The 10316-nt window shown below is 31.9% G+C and overlaps 1 long non-coding RNA gene across 5 annotated transcripts; it reads right to left on the reverse strand.

Annotated features, from left to right (window-relative positions):
• Positions 1-861: 861 nt before the first annotated feature.
• Positions 862-10082, reverse strand: LOC132312164 (uncharacterized). 5 transcript variants are annotated; one of them, XR_009483208.1, is made up of 5 exons: positions 9791-10082; positions 9558-9626; positions 8944-9001; positions 2293-2350; positions 862-1398 (listed from the first exon to the last, which is right to left on the reverse strand). It is a non-coding gene; the product is annotated as an uncharacterized LOC132312164 (long non-coding RNA). The 5 variants fall into 5 exon arrangements; XR_009483207.1 differs by having other exon boundaries at positions 8944-9022; XR_009483209.1 differs by having other exon boundaries at positions 8944-9022; positions 9776-10082.
• Between the last annotated feature and the right edge of the window lie 234 nt (positions 10083-10316).

Below are 10316 nucleotides of genomic sequence, written 5' to 3' on the forward strand. Positions count from 1 at the left end.
TTGTAGTAGTAGGAGCTTTCCAAGTTTTCTTTAAAACGGTGAACCACCAGTCCATCACCACTCCTGTAGTAGTAGGAGCTTCCAAATTAAAATCCACTCTTTGATCGGCAGCCAACAAAGAGCATATTCTATTTCTTCAAGCACGAAATGTACAAAATATTTTCCAATTCCACTCGTTTCAGCAAACTTTCTTCTCCCAAATACCTGTAATTGTAGGATTAAAAATGAAAAAAGTTAAATATGTCACTGAACTCCTGTGCATTTTTGAAAATCATTATTAAATTAATGTTAATGTTTTGAGCAGATAAAATCACACTTTAAAAACCAAATACAATGAATCTATTACAAGGTCCACTCCTTTAGGCAAAAAGGTCAAAGGAGGCCTCCAACACCAGAAACTCCATTGTCCATATCACTTTTACCACAATCTATTATTTTAGTTTTGCTTTTTCTTTTTCCCTTCTTTTTTTAGAAAGTTCACATTTACTATGATGCCATTTGTACTCAAGTTACTTACACATCAATTAGTCAATAGGAATTTGCACCTAACAAATTCCTTGAATAAATCACTGTAATTTTCCATATATTCCGAAAGGCCAAACATTTCGTCAAATGCTTGAAAATCAATTTTCAGAAAATAAATTGATTAAGTAAATATATAATTACTTGTTTAAGGAATTAAAAAGTGTTAGTTACTCATCAATATTAATGTCATTATTGATCTCAATAGACACTAGTTTCACACAAGTAATACTTTGGTCAATCAACCAAATAACCCAGGTAACCAATTCAATTTAGGCTACTTAACCAAGAGGGGAACACGAGTTACATGACCATTTCAACAATCGAGAGATGATACGATCAAGAAAAACTAACTACTTTCTAGCATCTTCATTATTCATGATTGAAAATCTTGTCCGATTCCACGTGAACTTTTCTCCCAAAAAAATAAATTTGTACTAGACTAAAATTGACCATGGGAAAAAAATAATAATAATAATAAAAAAAATTGTTTTTGTGATAGACTCAGTACGCCCTTCAACATCAAACTAAATATTTACTAATCAATCCAAGAACATACAATTTGAAGAAAATATTGAACCGGCGGTGTGCACATATGTAAATCATGGCCGTGATGAATGATTTGGCATTTGGAAGTAAGAGACTATTGTTCTCCTGCAATCCATTGTCATAGCCTCGTGGTGTTTTCTTTAAATGGTGAACCACCACTCCACCACCATTCCATCAACTAATACGTTCCACAACATCACACTTAAAATCCTCTTTGATAAGGAGACATACAACAAAGTACATTATTTTGTTTCTTCAAGCACGAAATGCACAAAATCTTTTCCGATTCCACTTGTTTGAGTAAACTTTCTTCTCCCAAAGGTATACCTGTAATTGTAGGATTATAAATGAAAAAAAGTTAAATATGTCACTGAACTCCTATACATTTTTGAACTTGAACATGTAATACTTGAAATCATTATTAAATTAATGTTAATGTTTTGAGCAGCTAAAAAACAGATAAAATCCGCATAAAAGACCCTTAACACTTTAAAAACCAAAAACGATGAATCTATTACAAGGTCCACTCCTTTAGGCAAAAAGGTCAAAGGAGGCCTCCAACACCAGAAACTCCATGGTCCATATCACTTTTACCACAATCTATTATTTTAGTTTCCCTTTTTCTTTTTCTTTTTCTTCTTCCCTTGTTTTTTTAGAAAGTTCGCATTTACTATCATGCCATCCTTCATTCAATTTTAAATAATTTGTACTCAAGTTACTTACACATCAATTAGTCAATAGGAATTTGCAGCTTACAAATTCCTTGAATAAATCACTGTTAGTTTCCATTTATACCCAAAGGCCAAACACTTCATCAAATGCTTGAAAAACAATTTTACAAAGTCTACTACAGATTACTTTCTTTCTCCACACATGTTATCAACTACCAATCTTATCGGAATAGGTTCGGTATCGTATAACATTTTCAGCGAAGCTCAACAATTACTCCGTCAAATTCACTAAACCGAACCATAATAATCTTCAGTGAGTCATAACAAGTTAGACCTCTGTGTATATATATATATACCTATAACAGGTGACCAAATTAACATGTATGATATGCAATAAGCAAGTGAGAACATATATCAAGCAGTTTAATGTAACACAATAACCAAAAATAAAAAGAAATGGTGACATGAAATTGTTGGGTTTTAAATAAATAATCCACAGGTAGAAATCAAGAATATTACAATTAATTAAATAGGGAATTTAGGTTCGTACCTGATTAATGATTAACGCACATATACCTTTGAGAATTCCTTATCGCCCTTTGAGAGATCTGAAAAAAATAGAGTGCTTTACTCCCTTCTGAAAGTTGTCGATACGATAGGATTGAATAAGAGTTTTAAAACCCTTATATATATATGACAACAACAGGCGAGACGGCTTTTTTACAAACAAGCATACCTAAGTCTCCCTTCCTATCATGGAAACTTAGATATCAATGGTTAGAAATAAATCACACCAAATAAGTTAGAAAACCACAATCCAACGGTATAAAACCATACTCCCAATTAGACCACCAAATTGAAAAGTACAACTCAATTCATCAAGTATCAATAATTACATTGCAATCCTATTTTAGAAAACGCAGTACATAGGACCATAAAATAATTTTTATTATTTAAATATATATATATAAATTCCAACAATCTCCCACTTGGTCCATGCACTCTAAGTTTTATAAAATGACACTATGGATTGCAACACACTTTATAAAAGTCGAGTGGCCACTCATTTTTATTTAGAAAACACAATTATCGAAATTGATGGATTGAAATTTTAAAACACTCTCCTCCATAAATTTCCTCAATAGTGGATCATGAATGCGTAGACAAGTAATATATTAGTCTAAACAGTTCTATGGTCTCAAAACCGATTCCATTTTTTTTTTTTTTTTTTACTGTATTTCATGAGATGTGCAAACTGTATGGGGTCTAAACGCACATCTCACTATCCGTCCTGCTTCATACTATAGCGATATGTCACCTGAACGTATTACAGCAAACCGCCAACCTTCTGTTCAGTGTGAGGGTTTACCGATATGGAGCCAATCCCATATCTAACCTAAGCTATCCATCCTACTTCATACCATCGCGGTATGTCACCTGAACATATTACAGCAAACCGCCAACCTTCTGTTCAGTGTGAGGGTTTACCGATATGGAGCCAATCCCATATCTAACCCAAGTTATCCTCATGGAGTGTGAAAAAACTCCCACAGGCAAAATTTAATATTTATGTTTGGATTTACCAATGTAGTGTCAATCTCACATCTAATCCAAACAACCTCATGAGTGAAATACCACTCCCAGACAAATCTTATATTTGGATTTACCGATATGGCGTCAATCTCATATCTAGCCCAAACAACCATATGAGTGAATTATCACTCTCAGACAACCTTTAATAATTATTTTGGATTTATCGATGTGGTGCCAATCTCATATCTAACCCAAACAATTTCATGAGTGAAATATCACTCCCAAGCAAACATAATAGCATGTGCATAAACCATATATATCAAGATAATAATTATGATGCATCATAACTTTATTTTGGATGCAAATAACTGTCACCATAAGGCGTAAACTGGAGGAAAAATAATCGTCACCACAAAGCGTAAAGAAACTAATGATAATGTAGCATATACAAAAGAAATACCAGACATCATACCATAATGACTCTCGAACACCTATCCGAATCACGTGCTCTTTAATTACTTTATTATCTTCGGCTGAAGACTTTAGTAAAAGGATTTGCAACAATCTTTCTGTAACCATATAGGAAAATCTTAATGACACTTTAACCTTAACCTTCTCATGCTTGAAAAATGTACTTTATGTCAATGAGCTTACTACGCTTGATCACCCTTAAATTGTTCCATATACTTAATTAATATAAGCCTTTAGAGAAAGTCCAAGCATTCCTGTAACGTGTTCTCTATGGATCCTAATGCCAAGGACATACTTTGCATACTCATGTCCTTCATGTCAATTCTTTACATAAAATTCTTAATATCATGTATCACATGAATGTTATTACTACCTTGCAAAATATCATCAAATAGGACAAGGAAAACAAAATGACTCCCACTGAACTTAAGGTATATGCATTTATCCATAACATTCTCTTTGAACTTACAATTAGTAACCACTGTATCAAAATTTTGGATACTACTGCTGTAAAACTTATTTAAGCTATAAATGAGTGATAATGAAAGAATGACTCTTAAAGAGTCCTTTAATGAAACTGGAAAATAATCTCAAAGAAAACAACACTTCATTTTTGCTTAAGCACTTGGCCATCAATTTTGTCTTATATCCATCAAACACCTCAAATCACCAACTAAAACACACTTCCAAGCTCTAGAAGATCTCCTAAGCTAAACAGGCTTAGGAACTAGATTGGAAACTGAAAGAAAACTTGCAAAGAAGAAATAACTAATTGAGTGGGAATACCTGAAAAATGGGAACATGAGTTTTAACTGAAACCACTAAAGAAAGTGGAATGAAGCATAGAATAAATAAAATAGATGCTGAAAAAACTTTTCTGCAAAAGAAACTACAATATTTTAAACTCCCACTGGATTCACCACTCTCATTAAATATGCATGACATATTCCAATAATCTCCATAGGTTAATAGGATAGTAAAATCTCGAATCCTTTAATCTTTCAAGATGCCCAATAACATAATTATTGACAGTGCGAGTATCAAGCTCCTTGATATCTGCATTATATAACTTTATCTCTATAAAACATCCCCACACTTTCTCTTTTTTGTAACTTTATTTTGCGCAGGAGAACTAGGAGTGGTGTACTGTGATATAATGCACTGATCTTTAAATATGTACTGAAAGTACTACGATTTACACCATCCTTACCATTCTCCCATTAAAATTCACCACCTTAGTCCGATCTTCAAACCATAATCTTTATACGAACTATTTTCAACTTTAGTCTAATAAATTTTACACACATCAAGTGCTTCAGACTTCTGGTGGATTAAGTATACAATCATACCTTAAGAATTCATTAATGAAGACAATGAAATACATTTACCGCAAACGAGTTACAATAAGAAATGGACCACAAAATTCGTTATAAATATAGTCTAAAAGACCAAATAACCGACTGACCTCAAAATTGCGTTTCTCTGCATTTACCCTTTGATACAAACAACGCATAAAATTTGTGACCCAATAATCTCATCCTTGACCAAGCGTTCAAATCTCTTTTGAGAGACATTCCCCAGTATCCTATGAATAACATAAATGAATCCTCTCTAACCAAAACACGATTTTCTTTGGAAGGTATCGAGTCTATAGAAAAACAAGAAACAGGTAGAATCACATCCGAATCCATCTACCATGTCTATACCTATACTATTACCAAGTTTGGCTTAAATATTAACATGAAATTTTTTTTTCATGCTTTGTTTTTCTTTTCACCACAATAACCTTTTCTTTTGATGTCTTTTTATTTCTACAGAATTAACCTTTATCATTCCATGATCAATGTCTTTTCATGTATTGTTCTGTCTTTCTTTATTCTGTTTAGTCTTATACACTCTCTTGCCACCTAGTTTCTTCTTGAAACTATTCTTTCTATCATCGCAAAATAAGCTGACTCAGTTTTAACACCCTTGAGTCGTTCCCATTCAATAACACAAAATGCTAACAGTTGGTTAATACCACATTTAACTTCTTGTGAATTATAATTCACCTTAAAACTGAAAAAACCTAAGCAGAGAATAGATCACCATGTGGACTAATTAACTTATTAGAAAATATGATTCTCTACTACCTCAGATCATTAACCAGCTTGCACAGCTTACACCATGTTGCCATCATATCTCACTAACATAATCCATATTAGATAATAGTATTGTAGTTGCTTCTTAATACCCATTAACTCTTTCTTAATCAAATTAAAAAGCTCATTGGCAGTATCAAAACTAGAATACCACCCTGAATAGTATCACCGATAGAAACATAAATTAACCTAATGGTATCGTAGTACCTTTAGTCCACTAAAAAATGCAACAACTTTTCTACCTAAGAAGACTCTGCACTAGGCATATGGGTTTCTTCCTCAAAAAGCACAGACTTGTAGTCCAAGAAACCTAATATAATATTAAAACCTGTCTTCTAGGCAATATAACGTTAACCATTCAGTGGTTTAACCCTAGGAACTGTCTTTAAATTGCGGAAGCGTCTGTAACCTGAGTAAATGTTATATTGAAAAACACTACATAAACAACATATAAAATAATATGTCACAGCTTTAGGGATTATTACTTTAATTCATACTTGGGGTTTTAAGCCAAATTTCTCAGGGTGTTTTACTATGTGCAAAACCATCCACCCTGCGGGAACAAATAAAATGTTATCTAAAAAACACTTTTTGGCAAAATTTTAGATTTTACTTTACTCCCAAACCTATTTGATTATACTTGAATTATTGCTAAACATTTCCACTACCTTTTGGTAAGAGGGTTATTTAGTTATAATTCAAGCACTCTTAAATATTCTACTCGTTTATCCCACACTAAGACATTGATTACCTTTTGGCAGAACAAATACCCTCATGTAGGTAAGTGAATTGTGAGACCTCAATAAGACCAATGCCTTAATTTTTTTTTTTTTATATAAAAATAATAATAACCTCCATGAGCGTGTCACCTTTTGGCAGGCATCACCCACTTTAGCTATTACCTTTGAAACGGTCATTTTACCGGTCTTCCTAAACTCCAAGGAAGAACCTAAACTGCAGAAGTTTCAGTTATTTAAGTTCAACAATTTCTTTATAATGCACATAAACTAAACCCAAATACTATGGAACACTTGATTAATTTCACTGTCATATAAATGGCTTTAATACAAATAAAATAAAGCCTCCTCATACATCTTAAGAAATTACAGTAAACAATATAATAATAACATGCACATCAATCAAGAGTTAAAATCTCAATTCTATATATATACTTTAATTAAAATAAAAATAACTAAACCTTGATGCATGTATATTATATATCCGACAAACAATTTAAAATACTTGAATCTTTAAATTAATTAGGTTAATAATACTTACTTATGTCACGCAAGCTCTCATAAATTTTTCAATTTAGAATTGAACAAGTATCATGAATTACTCAATGTGACTAAATAGCCACACAACCTCATGTCCCACTCAAAGATCACTGATTACATGTAATATAACATGAATTAAAATTCTAAACCTGACAACAACTAGGCAAAAAAACAAATCACACTTTAATACATGAAAGTAGAAGCTTCATATATATGTATATGTATATGTATATGTGTGTGTATATATATATATATATTTCTTTACTGTTAATTCAAAAGACTTTTTAATCTTCATGCATATCAATATATAATTCACACAAATCAAGACATTTAGTCTCATTGTACATCCATGTCATATTAATTGGGTATAATGATGTACTGCTCATGAATGGTTAGATAACCACACATTACTGCATCAATTACTATACATATATATAAAGGGAAAATTACATATAAATGGAGTTAAAGTTCCATATTTACTTAGAGGCTGAGTCAAAGTTCCATATTTCTCTAAAATGGATTGCTGAGGTGGCACATGGGTTTTTACTGTTTAGAAATTATAATGCCTAAAATACCCTTCCGCGAAGGTACTACTTTTTCTTCGAAGGTACTACTTTTTTGAACTGAAGGTACTACTTTTTGGCGTCCAGGTACCATGTTTTTTAAACACTCGCGAAGGTACTACTTTTTCTCCGAAGGTACTATTTTTTTGAACTGAAGGTACTATTTTTTTGAACTGAAGGTACTACTTTTTTATTAGGGAAGGGCATTTTAGGCACCACAATTTTTTAAACAGTAAAAAATCATGTGCCACCTCAGCAATCCATTTTAGAGAAATATGGAACTTTGACTCCATTTATATGTAATTTTCCCTATATATAAATATATGATTAAATACCAAATTAAATAAATATTCAATCCTGATTTCTTTCAATATATGTTCAAATAATTTATGAGAATATATATATACAATCATATATTCACATCTATATAAATAGCTGTAAAATCATTCAAGAAAATCACAAATCCAATTTAAAAATTATAAATGCAAATAGGTATAATTTTCTTTTCAATTTAGTTTCAAAAGAAACAATTGGGTCACAATTTTTCAATTTATTAACTGAAAATTTATACCCCAATTTTGGATCTTCTATACTTATGAATTTTTTTTTTTTCTTACATAACTATTAAGCCAATTGAGCCGCCCCTGCACATATATCTCGTCATTTATAATTTATACTTCTCACTTGTTCTCAGACTACTATAATCATGGGTATGGATGTCCAGTCCCAGTATCAACTTTCTTTAAATGACGATTTTAGTCATACCTTGGTCCTTGACATGTAGTTTGGATTCCATTAAAGTATTATCTAGTTTAGAGACTGGATGTAAACATATTCGCCGTGCTTATGTTATAAAGGAACAAGAGCAAAAAAAAAAAAACACAACAATTGCATAATAAACAGAGTTAATGTTTTCGTTCGGCGCGCACAAGCAATGATATATACAGTACTGATTTAGCATTTAACACAAAACTTTATATGCTTATATATAAATCAATTATATATCTATGTATGGACAAGCACACAAAATTTTTAGAAAAATAAGGATTTATGCAATCAGTGCGATTTCGAATACACCATAAATTAATCTATATTATTTTGATTTCTACAAATTCTAACCTTGGCTCTGATACCAATTGTTAGGTTTTAAATAAATAATCCACATGTAGAAATCAAGAATATTACAATTAATTAAATAAGGAATTTAGGCTCGTACCTGATTGATGATTAACGCACATATACCTTTGAGAATTCCTTATCGCCCTTTGAAAGATCTGAAAAACGCTTTATCCCTTCTGAAAGTTGTCGATACGATAGGATTGAATAAGAGTACCTTTATATATATATAACAGCAACAAGAGGGGACGACTTTTCTACAAATAAACATACCTAAGTCTCTCTTCCTATCATGGAAACTTAGATATCAATGGTTAGAAATAAATCACACCAAATAAGATGGAAAACCACAATCCAACCTTATAAAACCATACTCCCAATTAGACCACCAAATTAGAAAGTACAACCCAATCCATCAAGTATCAATAATTACATTGCAATCCTATTTTAGAAAACGTAATACATAGTACCATAAAATAATTTTTATTATTTAAATATATATATAAAAATAACAACAGAAATTACATAAAGTATGCAAAGTAACATTTTTGAGCAAGAATTGTCTACATAAAAATATAAAATAATTATCATAATAATACCACTCATTTAATATAAGAGAGATAAGTTAAATAATCACATAAAAAAATGATGACTTTTAACCACGACATATTTACTTCAATTGACAAAAAAAGAGTGTTTTTTTGACCACTTCACCATGTACTTGGCGACCTCTTCGCTCACTTCCTTCCAATCACCCTTGGTAAAGATCAACCCAACATTGCCCTAATTTCCAAAACAATAATAATCAATAAAATTCAGTGCTACCAAGAAGAAAGTACAATACTTCTCATACAAAAGTTATTTTCTCGGAAACCAAAAAGATGGAAAATGAAAATATAAGCTCAAAGAAATGAAGAAATCAGGGAACGAACAAGTAGAGGGATCACATTGAGAAATGTCTTGTTGCCAGTGTTCTCAGCATGAATCCTGAAGGACCCCTTCATCATGGGGTTCTTACCCATCAGAACCACAGAATCAGCACGAAGACCCTGACGAATCTTCTGCAACTGGTTCGATTTAGTGAATTTGTTGTGTTATGGATATTGTTTTGTGGGTAAGAGAGAGAGTAATTGACATGGTGGAGTGTTACTGTGTTAGGAGAGGATAACGTGTTCTTCTGTGTTGTGCAGTGAATTTTGTGATGAATCTGATAATATCTTAATATCGAAGGAAAGGGCCAAGGGGTCACGGGTGATACAAATAGATGATATATATATATATATATATATATATATATATATCTTTAGAAAGGCACAAAGGGCCAAGCTAAGTGGCAGTATAGGGGCGTAAGCCAAACCAGATAAAAGCATACAAATCCTAAAGCAATACAATAAAATGAAGAACAAATTTCAAATTTGTTGAGAAAGAGCCGCCACTCTAAAATGGAAACCAGAAAGAGAAAAGAGCAGCAAA

This window comes from Cornus florida, unplaced genomic scaffold, assembly GCF_030987335.1.
Source record: "Cornus florida cultivar Cherokee Brave unplaced genomic scaffold, ASM3098733v1 CherokeeBrave_3.0.0_Hap2_Chr06, whole genome shotgun sequence".
Lineage (NCBI taxonomy): Eukaryota > Viridiplantae > Streptophyta > Magnoliopsida > Cornales > Cornaceae > Cornus > Cornus florida.